The sequence below is a fragment of the Engystomops pustulosus genome, chromosome 4 (genome assembly GCF_040894005.1).
Source record: "Engystomops pustulosus chromosome 4, aEngPut4.maternal, whole genome shotgun sequence".
Taxonomy (NCBI): Eukaryota; Metazoa; Chordata; class Amphibia; order Anura; family Leptodactylidae; genus Engystomops; species Engystomops pustulosus.
In genome coordinates this window covers 35,621,781-35,641,446 of record NC_092414.1, presented here as the reverse complement: position 1 = coordinate 35,641,446, position 19,666 = coordinate 35,621,781, and the positions used below count along the sequence as shown (strand labels likewise).

At 39.5% G+C, this 19,666-nt stretch overlaps 1 long non-coding RNA gene across 4 annotated transcripts in view; it reads right to left on the bottom strand.

Annotated features, from left to right (window-relative positions):
- Nucleotides 1-19,666, bottom strand: part of LOC140126348 (uncharacterized) — a 193,843-nt gene that overhangs the window by 53,437 nt on the left and 120,740 nt on the right. For all 4 annotated transcript variants that reach the window (XR_011854806.1, XR_011854804.1, XR_011854807.1 and 1 more), the window contains one exon: nt 2,930-3,032. This is a non-coding gene — a long non-coding RNA (uncharacterized lncRNA). The remainder of the gene's footprint in view (nt 1-2,929; nt 3,033-19,666) is intronic.

Sequence of the window (19,666 nt, the reverse complement as noted above, 5' to 3'; positions counted from 1 at the left end):
CATGGATCCTTAGATATGCTATATCTATCAGTTTACAATATCTTCATGTGAAGGCACAAAATAAAATTGTTTCAGAAATTTCCCCTTAAATTATATTTTGGATGTACGGCCATAAATCCTCTTGTCGTTAGCATGAGCCTCCATAGTTGACATGAAATGTGTCTCTTTGTTTCCACAATCACGATCGATCCCTTGTAGGCAAATGCTCGGGAGCTAATTTGATTTTATTATACAGAGAGCCGTCTGGCCGGAGAACAGCAGCTGCAGCCACGCTTATGAAATTAGAAATCTGGCTAGCAACAGCGCTGGCGTAGGGAGGGGGAGCGTGCCGCGGACTTAGAGGACTTAGGGTATGTACACAAAACAGAGAGAAATGGAGGACAGCTGCCTACTGCGCATATTCCCTACACAGGTCGTATGGCCAGGAACGGATTAATTATACGTATGACAAGCAATCATCAGTGACTACGCTATAGTCAAATTTGAGCAACAGTAACTCCACCTCTGTCTACGTTATCCTCAGCAACATCTCCCGATATACTGTGAACGTGCCTTTGATTCTCCAGAATGACAGAATATTCCTATGACTATTGTGCCTCCCCGCAGAGCGCTAATTCCAGCTCCTGGCCCAGCCGCTCGCCTTCGATCGCTATTATGCAATGTCACAGACGAGCGTAAAACAAATTCTCTGGAAAAAAACAAGCCGTACCGAGAGAAGGAGAAAAAAAAAATCCTATAAAAAGGTTTGAATAGGAAGAGGAGAGGGAGGGGAATGTGAGCGGTGAATTATGTTGCCAAAGGCAGAAGCGATGAGATGGGAGAAGCATAAGCCACACAGTATTAGCGGTGACCGCTCCAGTCATTATGTAGCAGAGCGACGCGGCCACATGATCTGCGCTCATTAATCTATTCTTACATTCCATCACTGTCATGGTGGATAAACCCCCAGAACAAATCCACAAATCCATTAAAACATGAGCCGGTCTCTACATTCATGACGCTTGACGTCTATAGGTTTAGTTCTTTATCAGGGGAATACAGCAATGCAGAATTTGGAAGGGAAAAGCATATCAGTCATTAGCAAACCGAGCTGTCAGATATGATGAGGAGATGTGGAGACAAGGAGGTCATTGTGCAGCGGGTTCTTAGATTCATCTTCCTTATCCCTCTAGTTGCTTATGAACATTTCATTGATGATGATTTGCCATAAGGTTTAAACAAAACAAGCCTGCTGTCAGGAATAATCTGGGGTGTAACGAAGCAAAGCATTGTGGGATACCACTATGCGGATGTTTACAATAGACAGGAGAACGTGTAATGCATTGCAATTTTCTCACTTGATGAATGATGGCGATATTTAAAGGAAAATTACCTAAGATACATGCAGAAGAGGAAGAGAAAAAAAACAGGGAGAGGAAAAGAAACAATGCCTAAGGCTAAGCCGTTAAAATCCAAAATGTAGAAAATTCTAAATAGCCAAAAAACAAGAAAACAAAAAACATTAAAATATATATATATGTAAAACTTAAAGGGAACCTGTCACCATATTTTTCACAAATACAGCCCAGCCGCTGTACAGTGACAGGTTCCCATAGTGTCCTATTAACTAAATGCCACCCTTCATTTAGCTTAAAATTGTTTACCCACATCCCCATAAAATCAACTATATAACCTTGCCTTGCATATAGCCAGGAGTGTGGCCTCCTGGGGCTGAATCCAGCAGCTTCTCCCCATGTCTTGTTAACATCAGTAAGTAATGTCGTGTGACCAGGGTGACATTATCTAAGGTCCGTTAACCCCTAACAATTGCAATTTATATCTCATGTTTGTATCTAATCACATGAAATCACAGCATGTCTCCATGGACTTCTACTCCCCTGCATCCTCCAAGGAGACATGTTGTGATTTCATGTAATCAATTACATGCATGGTATACAGTTTGCAAATGTTATGAGGCTAAAGGTCCTTAGTTGATATCACCTGGGTCACATGACTTTAATTGCTGATACTGAGAAGGCATGGGGAGGAGCTGCTGGATTTAGCCCCAGAAGGTTACACCCCCTCAACTCGCTCTAAATGTGGCTATCTGTAAAGCAATATACAATATTGGGATCAGAGGGAAACAATTTTTAGATAAAAGAAGTGTGGCATTTACTTAATAGGGCTCTATGGGAACCTGTCGCCAGTTGTATTTGTGAAAAATGTGGTGACATGTTCCCTTTAATACTGACAAGTTTCCATTATAACACCTATAACCAGGAGTCAACTCCCTTCAAAACAAATGAATATTGAATGCCACCAAAGGGGAATAGAAGCTGATATTTTAACCGCCTAATAAATTACACACAAATTCCAAGCATAGTGGCAGCAAATGGCCACATAACTGCAGAGGAACTGTAGATGGATCTAGTCACTTACAGGCAAATAAGCAATCCCTTGTGACCTAGAAGATTTGGTGATGAACAAGTGATATATTCCGTATATCATTAGGAAAACAAAGGATTTCCATAAGTATTAAAGGAGTTGCCACTTTTTTTACATAACTTGCCCCTGTGCCATTACTGCCTTATAGATAATACCTGAATGCTCATGAGGAGATTAAAGGGGTATTCCCATTTCAACAAGTTATTGACATTGTTTGAATAATGAAAAGTTTTACAAATTTCCAATATAATTTTTGTAGCAATTTACTCTGAGTTTTCTAGATTACTCTCTGTGAAACTAACGAGCCGTGCACCTGTATGACCATGGTCAGATTTCTGTCCACTGGAAGTAAACATAGAAGCTTTCTATACAATGAACGCAAGCAGAGATGTAGAAAAGCATGAGGAATTAATACAGATTATTAATTAATACTGTATTATTTTTCATCATAAAAACATTAAATTGTCGAAGTAGGAATATCTCTTTAAGCAGTGCTTCTTTTTACCTTTGTACTGTGTGCAGACTCTCCATGCTTCTTTATTTACATCTCTGTAGCAGTAGAGTTATGAGTTAATCTGCTCCTTTCCTTCTATGTCAGTGTGAACGGACTGTGAAGAGAGAGACACAGAGGTCGACGCCATGAGAACAGCTTGGAGCAGAGGCAGAGAAGGCAGGTGTAATTAAAAAAGAATAGATTAAGGCTGCAGATTTTAAAAGAGGCAACAACACAGGTATATATACATTCAGGGTATATTAGGCTGGGAAAATCCATTAAAGGGTTAAAACTTATGGCCGGGCTGGGGCAGGCTATTTAAAAATAATAAACGTGTACTTAGCTCCTCAGGCGCCGCTGATGTCGGCCCGTTTCATCTGTGCACCAGTTTGTATACAGGGGCGCAAAGGGAGCTCCCATCCGACACCATCTCCCAGCACTTACAATGCTGTGAAATAGGGACGGATGGGAGGAGCCCAAACAAACAGGGCATGTGTCAAACGGACCATGGCGCAGGGCATCAGCGGCGCTGGAGGAGGTGAGTACAGGTTTGTTATTTCTAAATAGCCCGCCCCAGCCCGTCCATAAGTAAATTTGTATAACTGGATAACCCCTTTAAGTCCAACCTTTAAGAATTAAACAATTGTTTTTCCCCATAACTTATGATATTGTAGGCCTCCAGAAAGGCATCCAGGCTTCACTTAAACATGTACATAGAGTCCGCCATGCCTGATAGAAGAGATTTATTAAAAAGTAGTAAACCCCTTTAAAGAGACATATTTGTACATCTTTATTTCAGCAGTGTGAAGTCTACATCTCTTGACTGTATTGAGATTAACTATTTGTTAGAAAGTTACCAACAGTACTTGAATGGCCCTAAGAAAACATAACAGAAGAAAATAAACTTTTAGTAGAGCTTCCAGCAGATAGAAGAGAGCTCTGTAAGGTACACATGCACTCTCACAGCCTCCCCCCACCCTATCAGTGGTGTCTCTCAACACAGAAGTAGGACTTCTCCTGAGGTTCGGAGAACTCACCCTTACACATGCACAATGACTTCTTCCAATGATAAGAAAAACTACTGTACAGGCGGTCCCTGAGTTACGTACAACATAGGTTCCATTGATTTGTACTTAAGTTGAATTTGTTTGTAAGTCGGAACTGTATATTTTATAATTGTAGGTCCAAATAATTTTTTTTTTTACAGTGACAATTGGAGTTTCAAAATTTTTTGCTGTAATGGGATTATCAATAAAGGTTCATTACAGACACCTTGCAGCTGATCATAGCAGTCTGGGACTATAGTAACATCCAGAGAGCTTCACCAGAGGTCACAGTGGGCAGAGGGGTCCGTCTGGACAAGGGTTCTCTGGTGTCATTGGTCACATGACTTGAAGAGTATATTATAGTATACAAGTCACATAATGACATAGTTACATCTCATCTACACAAAATTGACTACTGATCCCTGTTGAAAACCAAGCTATGATTTCAACCAATTCTACAATTCTTGTAACTTTATTCTATTTTTTTTTTAAAGTTTTCATAATTTAGACCTGTTCCAGATTGCAATGCGTCCTCTGTGCCGTTCTTTACAATGACCAAAAATATGACTTCTTTCTACTATGTCTAATGTACTTGAGTCTTTACTTTTGTCAGTTCTGACCTAATTATAACATATACTGTATGATTATATTTCATCCTATATGCATGTATGTGTTTGTCCTATGTTTCATGAATAAAATTTAGGAGAACTCTGCCGGCGACGGTGACGGCTTTAATGTATTACCATCTGCAGTCCTGGCACACCATCAAAAGATCTACTGCTATGGAACACTTTCTCTTTGATTGAGCCTTTGATGTTGCCCATTCTTAGATCATGCAACATTATCGTGTTATTAAAATTTCACTGCATCAAAAATCAGCAACAAAAAGTGATTTGTGCAAATAAGTGTACTTTTTTTTGTTTGTTTTTTCTTGCCTTTGGTAGTGTGGAGATTTCTATCTACACTCAGTACTTTGTTCCAATATTAAATTGCATTTCAACTTCCTTTATGTGTTTTTAATGATATACGGTCTATAAATTTTGCACAGCACATTGTAACTGGCCATTCAGGCGTTTAGAGCTCCTGCTTTATAATATACGACAGATGAGGCCCTTTGTTAAAGCTTTAAAGAGAAACTGTCAGCAGCCACAGAGGAAGTAGCCTTGAAGAGTGGGATGTTCAATCTTTTGTGTTTTAGCTGTATAAATGAGAAAATAAATCATATTATAGAATTATACTAATTTACTCTTGAACCGCTCCGTCGGCCCTCTCTGCTCATAGTGACTGCTGAATTCAAACCAGTATCCTTCTGCACAGCTTTTACTCAGAGCCCAGAGGAGGACTAAGTGATTAAGTGTTAAAAGCTCAAGAGCATGGGAAAAGGTCCCCAAAAGACAAAGCTACAGTCCTAGAACATAAATCAGTTTTTCATAATCCTGCTGTTATAAGTACCGTATATACTCGAGTATAAGCCGACCCAAGCATAAGCTGAGGGCCCTAATTTTACCACAAAAACCTGGTAAAACCTATATTTTTTTTACTAGAGTATAAGCCGAGTTTGGGTTTTCAGCACATTTTTTTGTGCTGAAAAACTAGACTTATACTTGAGTATATATGGTAAATATGCAAATAAGTTTTCCAGGATGGAATAAGAAAAAATGCACCTCTATTAGCTACCTCGTAAAGCAGCTCCCTTAACATCAAGCATGACTTTTAGGAAGCCTAATGTGGGACTAAACCAAACCAGCATATCCAGTTCTCAACTGTAGACATGTATGTTTCAATGTGGTTTCATCTCTTCAGTACAGTGAAGGGAGCTGGTTTGGCTGAGTGAGAGGCTTTTGACTAGGGCTGGGAAGTAAGAGTTCTCCTTACTGAGACTTTGCCAATTAAGGACACCTTGTAGACGAGTAGAGGCTTATAGGCATTGACGTTTCACTAGGAGATTCTAGAAATCCCAGAAAATAAATTTCTCAGGATGGAATAATAAAAAACAACGCCTCTTTTAGCCAACTTGTAAGGTAGGTATGGGTACACAGACTACTAGCTTACACTATCTGCAACTTTGTAAGGTAAAAATCGATGGCAGATTCCCTTTAGGTGCAAAGCCTGAAACATGAAATATGAGGGATTTAATAGCCATTCCAGGTGAGATTGATGGTTCTTCTATGAGGTCAGATTAAAGTTCACAATTTGTTCTGTACCATGAACCACTTTATTTTCTGCTTCCAAATTTGTATTTTTGATGAATGAGTAACAACCTTAGCAAATTTTCCTTATCATGTCCTAGTGGGCAGGATCTGATTACCTCAACTTTACCAAAGAAAAAAAATAACCTAATTCCTGATAAAAAAAATGTGAATACAGTCTGAAAAAGACCATGTGGAATATTTATTTTATAAGTAAAAACACTTTACAAACTTTAAAAACAAAGCCTCGTTTCTACCTGCAAATTATCAGGAGTATTGAAGACAGGAGCATTGATATTTTAGTTTTCTTTATGATATAAGACTCCTTTATTTTCTGCAGAGTGTGTAGCATAAACTTCCTTTTCTGTGATTTAGAATCACTAATACTGTCCAATAGCTCGATAGTGAAACTTAGACTAGACCGTCTACACAAAGATTGTCCTACCCATTCTAACTGCTATGTTACGTAGAGCTTTGACGACAAATGACACATATTTCTTTGTTTTCTTAATATCCAGCTGCTCCTTTCATGCCAGCACTCCACTATATGCAATATTATGCTGAGGTTCCTTCTGCTACATTGCCACCACCTAGCGGCTTTTCTTATTTCAGTAAAGTCACTTTTTGGTCCAATATGATGTGGAGCTGCAGACCTAAAGAGCTCTGTGAAAGCACTAAAGTCTAATTTACTAAAGTGAAGTTTTGGCATGGAAAAGGGAAGCTCAATAATAATAATAATAATAATAATAATAATAATAATAATAATAATTATTATTATTATTATATGGGCATTTAGCATAGCAGTTAGTTCCAGTAGGTTAATCTTGATGACTGATTACCCTTAAAGGACATCTACTACCAGGATGAAGGATTGTAAACCATGCACACTGACATACTGGTGTGTGTCCCCTATGGCAGGATCTGCTCTTCTTTAAAGGAAATCTACCATTTTAAAATAGTCATTGTGACCTAAACATACTGTTACACAGCGCTAGGTAAGCCGATGCTGGAGGTGGTCGTGATAAGGCACGGAAATCTGCAGTCTCAAAGAAAAATCGATTTATCAATAGGCATATGACCCCATTCAGCGCTCCAGGGCCACCGACACCAGGCACTTGATGTGCGGGCACAATCATAACAATGATTGCGCCTTGCATGCTTGAAACTTCTCCCCCCTCGCTCCCGAAAGCCGGTGACGTCACGATCTCTCGGGAGCATTGGCACATGCGCAATGTATCTTCATTATGCACGTCCATGCAAAATAAAGATACAGTGCGTATGCGCCAGTGCTTCCAAAAGCTCGATGGCGTCACCAGCTCTCGGGATCGAGGGAGGTAGGAGTGAAGTTTCAAGCAGGCAAGGCGCGTGCATTGTTATGATCGGGACAGGCGCCCTGTGACAGTGGCCCTGGAGTGCTGAATGGGGTCATATGCCTATTGATAAATCGATATTTCATCGAAACTGCAGATTTCCGTGCCTTATCACGACCACCTCCAGCAGTGGCTTACCTAGCGCTGTGTAACGGTATGTTTAGGTCAGAATGACCATTTTAAAATGGTAGATTTCCTTTAAACTTCTTATACCCTTGTCTTTAAGGAAAAAAGGCTTTAAAAATTATGCAAATGATCGTGAAGGGCTCCCGTCTCCATTAACACCTATGGAGCATAAAGCCTATCAGGCTCATTTGCATAATTCTAAAGCCTTTTTTTGTAAAAACCAGGGCATAAAAAGCTTAAAGAAGAGGAGATCCTGCTAGAGGGGACACACTCCAGTATGTCAGTTTGCTTGGTTTACAATCCTTCATCCTGGTAGTAGATATCCTTTAAAATGCACCAGGTGCACAGTGGTTGATAATGCATACTTTACACCTGCCTTTGTCTTTTAAGCCAAGTCTTCTTAACAGACAAATTGTAAAAAGTGGCAAAAGTTATTGATAAATATAGCGCAAGGCATGGATAGAAAGTTCCTATACAAATTCTTGCATGCTTCATCTGTCACTGTCAGTCTGTGCTCTGTTATTTATTTCTGCAGGCACAAAATGGTTAACCCTTCCTGAATACTTGAAACTTTATGAAATGTGTTTAATATTTCACATGAGAAGCAGAACCATTTCCTTTTGGAAACAGAAACTCAGCTCCATCTGTATTAAACATGCCTGCGAAGGACCACTGGGAACTTGTATTTTCCAGAACACATAGTTCATACTTGCCATATCATACACAAAGTGCTACATCCCCTGCCAAGAATACTACAGAAAAAGTTTAACATTTGGCTATAAAATATATGAAGGGCTGTTATAACGCTAACGTTGATATAGTCTGATCTGCAGACTTGTGTTACTTGTGTCTATGACCGTTCTTGATGTTTCATGTTAATCCACCAAATTGATGTATAATGCAGCCGCACTCCCACATTTTTTAATAATAACCTTTAATTCCCCCGAATTTCCATCAGCGTGATGCTAACAACCTTTGAGAGACTGGCAAGTGACCAGGATTTATCTCAAGATAAAATATGTTTTCAATTAGTACAATGTAATATATGCTGTAGGTTAAAACTAGACACATTTCAGTAGGGTAGCCATTTCAAGGACAGCTTAGGTTTCATCTAGATGGGCAATATACCCTGCGGTGACAGGATGGGGGTTTCCTCTGGAATTATCAAGTAGTCAGTAGCAAAGGGAAACTACAGTAAAGCCAGAAGATTTCCATTATAATTAAAATAGGAAGTCTCTAAGCCTAGAAATAGGTGGCACAACCCCCAAAAAATTCAGGAATACATTTTACCAAAATCTTGTCCAATCAACAAGTAAATGGGACTGAGCTGCAGTAACCTGCAGTATAACATGTAAGGATGAGGCTGGATAGGGAGCTGTCCTATATGACCTATACGTATATGACTAAGGACTGCTAATCATACCTATACGACTAAGGACTGGTAATCATACCTATACGACTAAGGACTGGTAATCATACCTATACGACTAAGGACTGCTAATCATACCTATAGGACTAAGGACTGGTAATCATACCTATACGACTAAGGACTGGTAATCATACCTATACGACTAAGGACTGGTAATCATACCTATGGGACTAAGGACTGCTAATCATACCTATACGACTAAGGACTGGTAATCATACCTATGGGACTAAGGACTGCTAATCATACCTATACGACTAAGGACTGCTAATCATACCTATACGACTAAGGACTGCTAATCATACCTATAAGACTAGGGACTGCTAATCATACCTATACGACTAAAGACTGCTAATCATACCTATACGACTAAGGACTGCTAATCATACCTATACGACTAAGGACTGCTAATCATACCTATACGACTGAAGACTGCTAATCAAAGCTATACGACTAAGGACTGCTAATCATATCTATACGACTAAAGACTGCTAATCATACCAATACGACTAAGGACTGCTAATCATATCTATACGACTAAGGACCGCTAATCATATCTATACGATTAAGAACTGCTAATCATACCTATACGACTAAGGACCGCTAATCATACCAATACGACTAAGGACTGCTAATCATACCTATACGACTAAGGACTGCTAATCATATCTATACGACTAAAGACTGCTAATCATACCTATACGACTATGGACTGCTAATCATACCTATACGACTATGGACTGCTAATCACAGCTATACGACTAAGGACTGCTAATCATATCTATACGACTAAGGACTGCTAATCATATCTATACGACTAAGGACTGGTAATCATACCTATACGACTAAGGACTGGTAATCATACCTATACGACTAAGGACTGCTAATCATATCTATACGACTAAGGACTGCTAATCATACCTATACGACTAAGGACTGCTAATCATATCTATACGATTAAGGACTGCTAATCATACCTATACGACTAAGGACTGCTAATCATACCTATACGACTAAGGACTGCTAATCATACCTATACGACTAAGGACTGCTAATCATACCTATACGACTAAGGACTGCTAATCATATCTATACGATTAAGGACTGCTAATCATACCTATACGACTAAGGACTGCTAATCATACCTATACGACTAAGGACTGCTAATCATACCTATACGACTAAGGACCGCTAATCATACCTATACGACTAAGGACTGCTAATCATACCTATACGACTAAGGACTGCTAATCATACCTATACGACTAAGGACTGCTAATCATACCTATATGATTAAGGACTATTAATCGCTATTGTCCGAAACGCGTCACCAGCATCTCTCCCCTTTTTTCTTGTGATGTCACTTTTTTAACATGTATTCAATAAAGCTCTAAAGAAGATTTTTCCCCCATTCAACAGCTGCTTGTGCAGATTTGATTTTATTTTTCTGTTTATTTTGAATATTAATATAGGCCAGTGAATCTCACAGAAAACCGTCTTTTTTGTTTTTAGATAAAAACTATGCAAAAGTAATTTTTTTTTTAAAGAAAAAGGGTTATTCTGTTTTTCAGATAAGTGAGCACACATACCTAGATTATAGTATTATCCTCTGCTGTCTGTGGAGAACATGGATAGTACATGTCTGTTAAAAACTAATATGTGGATGAAACTAAGGTTTCCGGGTCTCAGTCCAAACTAGATTGCTGCACTGCATGTGTAGAGGTCATTGGGCCTCCACAGGCATCATGGCACTGCATTGCAATTTCAGTGTTGCAGATATGTTGAATTACAGATTCAACCATCATATAACAAATATCACAGTACTATATATATAACTAAAATGTGGACAGGAACGTACCAAATGATAACAGTAGCAAGGGTTAATCCATGTAACATATTTTGCAAAAAAATTAGGTACTCTTCTCTCTTCCTTTACTAACCAACTATATGGCATGTGCCACGACAATACTTTACACCATAATAATGGCACAGCCAGAGATTAGAGTTTATGATTTCTTTTATTCACATGCACATATTTTAGAATTTTTTTATGTGTGGCATAAAAAGTATCTAAAAAAAAATAACATATTTGGCGCACAGCATACACCACTTGAGCATAATTTGGAATATACATGCTTTATGTAAACTGTTCACATTGTATGTTTATACCTTAATAACATTCTGGTTATTTTTTCTCAATAAATCTCAATGTAATTTTACTCTTCTTGAGCTCCATAGTCAGCATTTTAAATAATTTTGGCATAAAATTTTAACTTAAGTATTTAGCCAGAAGTAACACTCCCAAATTATCAATAATAAGCGTCCTTCAAAGTAACAGTAGACATTTGTTTCCTCTCAAGTTAATTGCAACCCTATGTTACTGCTCAGATATTCAGTTGAATACATTAAGAATGTGACTGCTGAAAGTTATATGATGTTTAATTCATATCTAAAGCTCCCGATGGATGCATTAGGCACGCAAGGAGCTGAGAGGCTTGAGAAAAACACTTAAGGTGGCCGGGAAAATAATTGTTTAACATTCCAATAGAAGACGTGAAAATAACTTATTATGTTGTAAATATTGCTAGAATATTTACAGTAGTCATAGGCTAATCTGGTGTTACCATAATAAAGCAAGGTCTTAAAGGTCTAGCAGAAGACAACCCCAATTTAGAACCATTCATGATCTAGGATCTATTTGCACTTGGTTAATTCACATACAAAAATGCATTATCCTTATTTTATATTCTTGTGTGTGCAATGATAACATTGAATTACATTTCAATTAAATTTGATATATAAGTGTTATTACATTGGCTCCAGATCCTCTGATTTCCTCTATATCTCAAGGAGCCCCAATCTGCCAATGAATTCCAAGATCTGATTATACTTAAAGGAAAATATGCAAAAATATTTTCCAGGATGGGATAAAAAACACACCTATTTTATCCACCTTCTAAGGCTGCTCTCTTGCATCAAGAATGACCTACAAGAAGCCTTGTGATATAATGCAGGATTAAAACCAAAGCGAAAGAGATATATATATATATATATATATATTCCAGAAGGAACAGATTTCTAACTGAAGACAGCACTGTTTTGACCTGGTTGGGTCTCTTCAAGACCCTCTTGAAGTCTCTTTAAGAGAACTGATGAGTGAGAGGCTTGTGAGTAGAGTTAGGAAGTAAGAGTTCTCATTACGGAGAACACCCGTTAAGTCTGTCATGTTGGCGTGTGGAGACTTATAGCCATGGATACTCCACTAGGGGATTCTGGGAACAAACATTTCTAGGATGGGATAAGGAAAACCGTTGTTCTTTCCGGAATAGATATACTGGTTTGATTTTAATCTCACATCATGTCACAAGACCTCTTGTAGGTCATGTTTGGTGTCAAGGGAGCTGCCTTACAAGGTAGCTAAAAGGTAGCTATCCCATCTTCAAAAACTTTTTCGCATATTTTCCCAGAATCCCCTAGTGGAGTGTCCATGGCTATAAGTTTCCACACACCTACACGGCGACCTTAATTGGCAGTCTCCATAAGGAGAACTCTTACATCCCGACCCTACACTTAAAGGACACATTTTGTGGTTAAAACCCAAAAATTCATTTAGCAAATCAATAAAAGCTGGATGGGCTTCCGTATAACTATTACAGTTTAAACCATGCCAAACACCTGATTTTATTGTGCCCCTATCGAATTGGTGTTCACCACCCACCCTGGCATCAAATACTGGTATATGTGAATAAGTGAATTGTATTATCCAAGGTGGAGATAACTTTGTATTTTCATAGGACACAAAACAAACCCCATTGAAAATAAAAATGGTCACTGCCCATTTGACTAGTATGAGCTGATTTACATATACTTTACCAGGGCCATAATTGTTAGATTATATTTTAAAAATGGGTAATATGTGAGGGTGTTATCTTTGGTAATAGGTCCTCTTAAAATATGAGTTTCTTATTCAAGACTTCCCATCACAAAACAAATGATATTTAGAAATGATTGAATAAAGATAAAATGAATTCAATCTAATTGTAGAGAATATATTATTTCTTAGGTTTAAACTAAACCTGTTTCCTCCCACACATATGAATGAGCAAACTTATGAGTAAGAGAATGCTAAAATAAAGTGTTCATCTTCTAACTAAATATGGGACACCTTTCATTACCTTGTACTTGTCAAGATATCACCGCTGTTGATGTAAGTATAATCTAGTTACTCTATATCAGAGCATTATGTAACATAGATAAGAGATGAGTCTGTGGGTATTTTAGGAGGCACAGAAAACAAGCAAAAACTTTCATATGGGATATACTACAAATATATTATAACAGCAATTATCCCCCTGTTCCTTAATATATTTATTTGATTGCTTAATAAGATGTAGGGGACACCGGATAGGCAGTTTTATTATTACATTATCAGATAACACCTTTGTTTTTAACTTTACATGAACACATCCTTTAAAGAAGCACGCCAATGGAAGCACATCACACATCCCACCATGTGACTGTATATTACACTGAGCACTTTTTTTTAACCCCTTAAGGACGCAGCCATTTTGTAGCTTAAGGCTCAGCCCGATTTTTTGGATTCTGACCTGCGTCGCTTTATATGGTTATAACTTTTGAACACTGTTACTTATCAAAACGATTCTGAGATTGTTTTTTCCCCACATGTTGTACTTCATTTTAGTGGTAAATTTTGGCTGATAAGTTTTGCGTTTATTTACAAAAAAAAAGAAAATATGATAAATTTTTAGAAAAATTTGCCATTTTCAAAATTCAAAATCGTTGCGTTTTCAGGCAGATAGATTTACCACCTAAATAAGTTGCTGAATAACATTTCCCATTTGTCTACTTTACATTTTCATAATTTCTGAAATGTCTGGATAATTTATTTTGATGTCACGCGGCTTGCAAAAAGAATATCGCTTTTCCGGATTTTCAGAATTGACTATTTTGGGGATAAATACAGTTTTGAATGAAATTTTACATATTTAGCATCAAAACCCCCTATATAACCAACCCATTTTCAAATCTGCACCCCTCAAGCTATCAGAAACCGCTTTTACGAAGATTGTTAACCCCTTGAGATCTTCATAGTATTTGAATCAAAATGGAGGTGAAATTTAGAATGGTCAAATTGTTCCCTTATACGTTCATTTAGCACTAAAATTTACACATTTCCAAAATATAAAAAGAGAAAACCCACCATACAATTTGTTCTGCAATTTCTCCTGAGTACAAAGACCACCCACATGTGGCCATTACTTGTTTTATGGGCGCACAGCGAGACGCAGAAGGGAAGGAGCACCCTGCAGCCTCCAGGATTTTAGTTTCCTCATTGGCCCCTTTTGAAGGCTATAAAATTTTCGCTTTTTCGTTATTTGGGCCATGTGATGCCATTTTTTTTGCGCGATGAGATGCTTTTTCCATTGTTACTATTTTGGGGTTAGTGTCACCTATTGTTGAAAATTTAGGAACTTTTTTTGAGGGCAGGAGTAGAAAAGCATCAATTCTGTACTGGATTTTTTACTTTTATTTTTTTGGTGTTCACTGTATAGACTAATAATCATGTTATCTTTATTCTATGGGTCGATAAGATTACGGGGATACCAGACATGAATATATTTTCTTACGTTTTACTAAATTTGTCAAACAAAACCCTAATGTGGGGAAAAATCTATCATTTATGTATTGCCGTCTTCCAAGTGGCATAACATTGTTACTTTTTTGGCTACGGAGCTGGTTGATGGCTTATTTTTTGCGGGACATGTTGTACTTTGCACCAGTATCATGTCGGAGTACACATGGTTTTTTGATCACATTTTATAGCATTTTTTGTGGGATTGAATAGCTAAAAATCATAATTTTTGGAAGGTTTATAGCAGTTTTTTTTTACGGCGTTTATCGTGGGGGTTCAATAATGATTTACTTTTATTCTACGGGTTGTTACGGACGCGGTGATACTATATATGTGGGGTTTGTGTTATGATTTAGACTTTTTTTTTAGTTATATGTCTCTTTATATGTTTTGGGGGTTTTGGGCATTTTTAGTGATTTATTACTTAATTTTTTTATTGAATAACATTTTTTTTTTTTACTTTTTCACTTTTATACCATGGGACATGAACAAGAAATCCTCTGATTGCTTGTTCATGATAATATTCTGCAATACTCATGTATTGCAGAGTATTATCAGTGTCAGCCTATACACTTGCATAGGCTGGCACTGTGCCAGTAAGATGACGTCACAGACGCCATCTTACCGGCAATTCTTGCAGGTAACTCTGGGGTCCAGATCGGACCCCAGAGTTGCTATAGCAACGATCGGCGCCCCCCGAAAACGGTTCGGGGGGGCCGATCGTGGGGGAATGACCCCCCAGATGCATGTTAGATGCCGCGGTCGCACTGACCGCGGCATTTAACGGGTTAAGCACCCGCGATCGGAGTCGACTCCGATCGTGGGTGTTACACTGGGGTGCCAGCTATCAGTCACAGCCGGCACCCCGTGTTTCCCGATGCCGGTTCAGCTCAGATCTTGAGCTGAACCGGCATGGGCTCAGCGTCCGATATATCGGACGCTGAGCGCTAAGTCATTGAGCTCAGTGTCCGATATATCGGACGCTGAGCGTTAACAGGTTAAATTGTAACTGTAAAGGTTTTTTATTTTCCCGAAATCAATAGCTCTTGGGATGGGAAACCAATTTTCCTATTGTATTGTTACCAAAATCCATCAGATTCTTTGCTTTACCCCTCACATTATCTAAGTGCTGCAATAGCTGAATACTGAATAACAGAATAGTGAGGTACAAAATCCCCCGTTCCCTATTAGTCCCTCCATCCCAGTCTATGATTCTACAGAACTTTCTCTATCTCTCTCCTCTCCTCCTGCTGCAACCCTTCCTCCACCTTGTCAACGGCAGTATCCGCTCTGTGCAGTTAAGCTATTAACTCTTATTGGTGACACAGCACAGGCTATAGACTGCATGTAACTGGTTTACTTATGACTTCTACCACTTATTACATGTTCCCTGCTCCTCCATGTAATTGAAGCTGCCAGGCTCGTCACCATATACATCCTGAATGTGCACTGTGCAGTGGATTTACTTGCGGGACACTAAATGGATTTAATGCTAAATTACTTTGAGAGAGAACACAAGGGGATCATGGGATCTGTGGGCAATCTAACAGGCCTCAGCTTGTGGGCATAGACAGACAGAGATTAGTCTCCGCGATTTTAGTCAAACACTTTCAGAAGAGAAAATACCACAACTTTGGAAAAAAAAGGGTGAGCAGCACAAAGTAGACTCTATTTGTTTTCAAAGGGGGAATCACATATAATAATTTGGAAACATCATTATAACTTTACAGCTAGGCTTTAAATAAATACTGCACTCACTTCTTAAGCATAGCCACTCCTCTTCTTAAAATATTCAATATAGATTTTTACTGTTTAGATTTTCCCTATGCTTACCTTTTTCTATGACTGCTTTGCCATCATTCCCATGATGCCTCAGAACTTTGCTACCTGGGAATGCACTGTTTTGCCTTTACATCTATATACAGAATAGCATAAGTATACAGTAAGGGAGTTTGTACAGTAACTGTGTGACAGAAACCTTTCTATGAGATCTCCATAGTCTGAAGAAGTATAGAAAAAGTGTCTGAGAAAACAAATTCATACTGCTGTTGAGCAATCTCAATGTGAAAGATAGATGTACAGTACAAACAGAAAAAAAAATATTACCATAATGGGTCATATAGGAAACTGTAGCTTTGGTGGGATAGCATCTTTAAATGGATCAAGTCTTGATATTAGGATCGATCCAGATTGATCCCCCAGCAATTGTGATTATTACCCTTTATGCCATCTCCATGCCAACGGGGCATTTCGAGGTGTGAAGGGGGCATGCTCGGAGGGGGAGCCTAGGCACTTACTGCAACCATTCTGCACTGATGTGAACAAGCCCTGCCGTATACATTGGAAATCCTAAGCCTCTTGATGTATCCTATGTCACCAGAGGGGTGGGGATGCAGAATCTGCAATAGTTTTTATGGTTTCCTTTTTCTAAAAAAATATATGTTTTTCAGGATGTTACATATCACACATACCCTGGGAATTGAATGAAGACTGCTAGTGACGTAGGCTGTTGGAGGTCGAGCGGATGCATCGGTGGTGGAGCAGGGTGTAGTTAGTGCTCCGGGAGGGGGGGGGGATGATATTGCCTGTGCAGCTGGAGCCTTGAAGGGCTTTGGTGACCTCTCCCAGAGAACTTGCAGCTCATTAGCATATTTTTAAAACATTTTTTTAGGAAAAGGAGACCATACAAAACTATTAAATTCATTGTAAACGTTATAGGCATTTTATGATAACGCTAAAACTTAGCTTTTATTTAATCTTTAATTATTAAAATGAGCTCACTAGGATAAAAACACACACACAAACACAACAGTTAAAGAGTAGGGCTAGTGTAGACGTATTTGTCACTAAGGTGCATTGTTCACTGGTCCCTTAATTTTCACATAAGCCTCAGGGCAAATCAGTAACTAAGGGTTTGTGCTAGTATCTCATTATTTATTACATCTAGGGATTCTCATCCCCATTCAGATCCCTGGCTTGTAGTGTCACTACATCTAGACCCTAAATCCCTAATACTTCATAACCCTATGCGTATTTCACTCAGACATGATTTCTTCATGGGTTAAAGTAGGTCTACAGATTTAGTTTCAAACAAACTTATCAACACTTGGCCACATGGTGCAAGCATGCCCCTGGCATTAGATTGTATCCATGGCCCGCCCCCAGCCCGCCCATATTTATAGTGCTCAATCCACCCAATCCGCACTGAACATCAGTCCATCATGTGACCACAGCCTCCACATCATAACCAAGCGCCACTCCCCCAGGATATCACATGACATTGTCACATGACCAGGAGGGCGAGTGGGTGGAGGCAATAGTCCCAGTGAGACAGCAATCAAAGCCACACCCACTGCTAGGCGGACTTAACTTTCCGGCTTCCAATGGAGGTAAAGCATCAACCTATCACTAAGGGAACAGTGAAGCTAAAGCCACCTTTACTACAGATGTTGAAAACCTGAACAATTGTAGGTAGACAACCAATATGATTCACAAAAAAGGTGCACTCATATCCAACCCGAGAATCCACATTACTCCAAGCAGGTATCCACATCTAATGAATATATCATAACTCCAATAGGCATTCCTATGAACAATCTGCACCTATAAAGATGACGTAAAAGTGCATAATGCAATTTTATTACCCAAGACAAAGTGTCACATGCAATAGGCACCTGTATTAGTCCAAAACATCCAAGTAGAAGATTGATGTTCATTCCCACTATTGTTCTATGACTATTACTACATACTCAGTTACATACTTCATTAGGGTGCAAAGTGGATTCTGTCAACAATGGGGCACATTACTTACCCGGTCCTTCGGAGTTCCCGAAAGTGCATTGTCCGTCCGGAATGCACTCTGCCGTGATTCACTTAGATCGCGCGCCCAATTTCCTGCATCTGTCGCTTCCCCGCTGAGGTCCGCCGGAATTCACCATCTTCCTCACGGTGCATGTAAGTGCTTGGCTTGCAACACAATTTTGAAGTTAAATCCTGCGGTTTGTCCGAATCCGTCGGATCATCCGTTGGCCCGCCTCCTGATTTGTCGCATGAAAGCTGGCTGAAGATTGCGGCAAAATCCAAACGCGTGCGCCTAAAACCCCTTTTAAATCCCTGTCCCAGTGGCGCAAAATGGAAATCGTTGGGGATGTCCGACGAAAGTGCTGCCCGCGGGGCCCTTAGTAAATGAGCCCCAATGTATCATAAATCATGAGTCGGATGGTAGAAATCATTTAATGCCGGACACTGATCACTTGTCCCAGCAGAAAACTTCCCAAAATGTACATTCCAAAAATATAAAAACTTTAAGATGGAGAACACCAAGACAAAGAGAGCAAATTTCATTCTGTCTTTGTACCCAAAAATGATGGCGGTCATGCAGTGGATATAGTGGGCAGGTGAGGTGCAGTGGTTAGAGGCAATACATTTTTATTGTGCCGCAGACTAGAGAATGTGAAGTAAGTGCTGTGGTCTCATCCTTAACCCCTTCCCGACATTTGACGTAATAGTACTGCATGGCGGGAGGTGCGTTCCCGCAAAATGCAGTATTATTACATCAAGCTTCTGGCGCCGGCTCCTGAACGGAGCCGGCGCCAGAAGCTGCGGGTGTCGGCTATATATTATAGCCGACACCTGCCTCTAACACCCGCGATCGGAGATTTCTCCGATCGCGGGTGTTAACCCCTAACACGCCGCGGTCGCGCTGAGGCATTTAAATGTAATGTGAGGGGAATCGGACCCCCCCGCGGCGCTTACCGGGGGGGTCCGCTGCTCCGATCGCAGCCCCGGGACTGCCGGTGCCCGGGGCTGCGAGATCTTCATCCGGAAGCCGGGTCCTGCCTTCTGGCAGGACCCGGCTGTAAGACACTGGGCATTACACAGTGCAATACATCTGTATTGCACTGTGTAACCTGTAAAATAGCTTGAACAAGTGATCAGA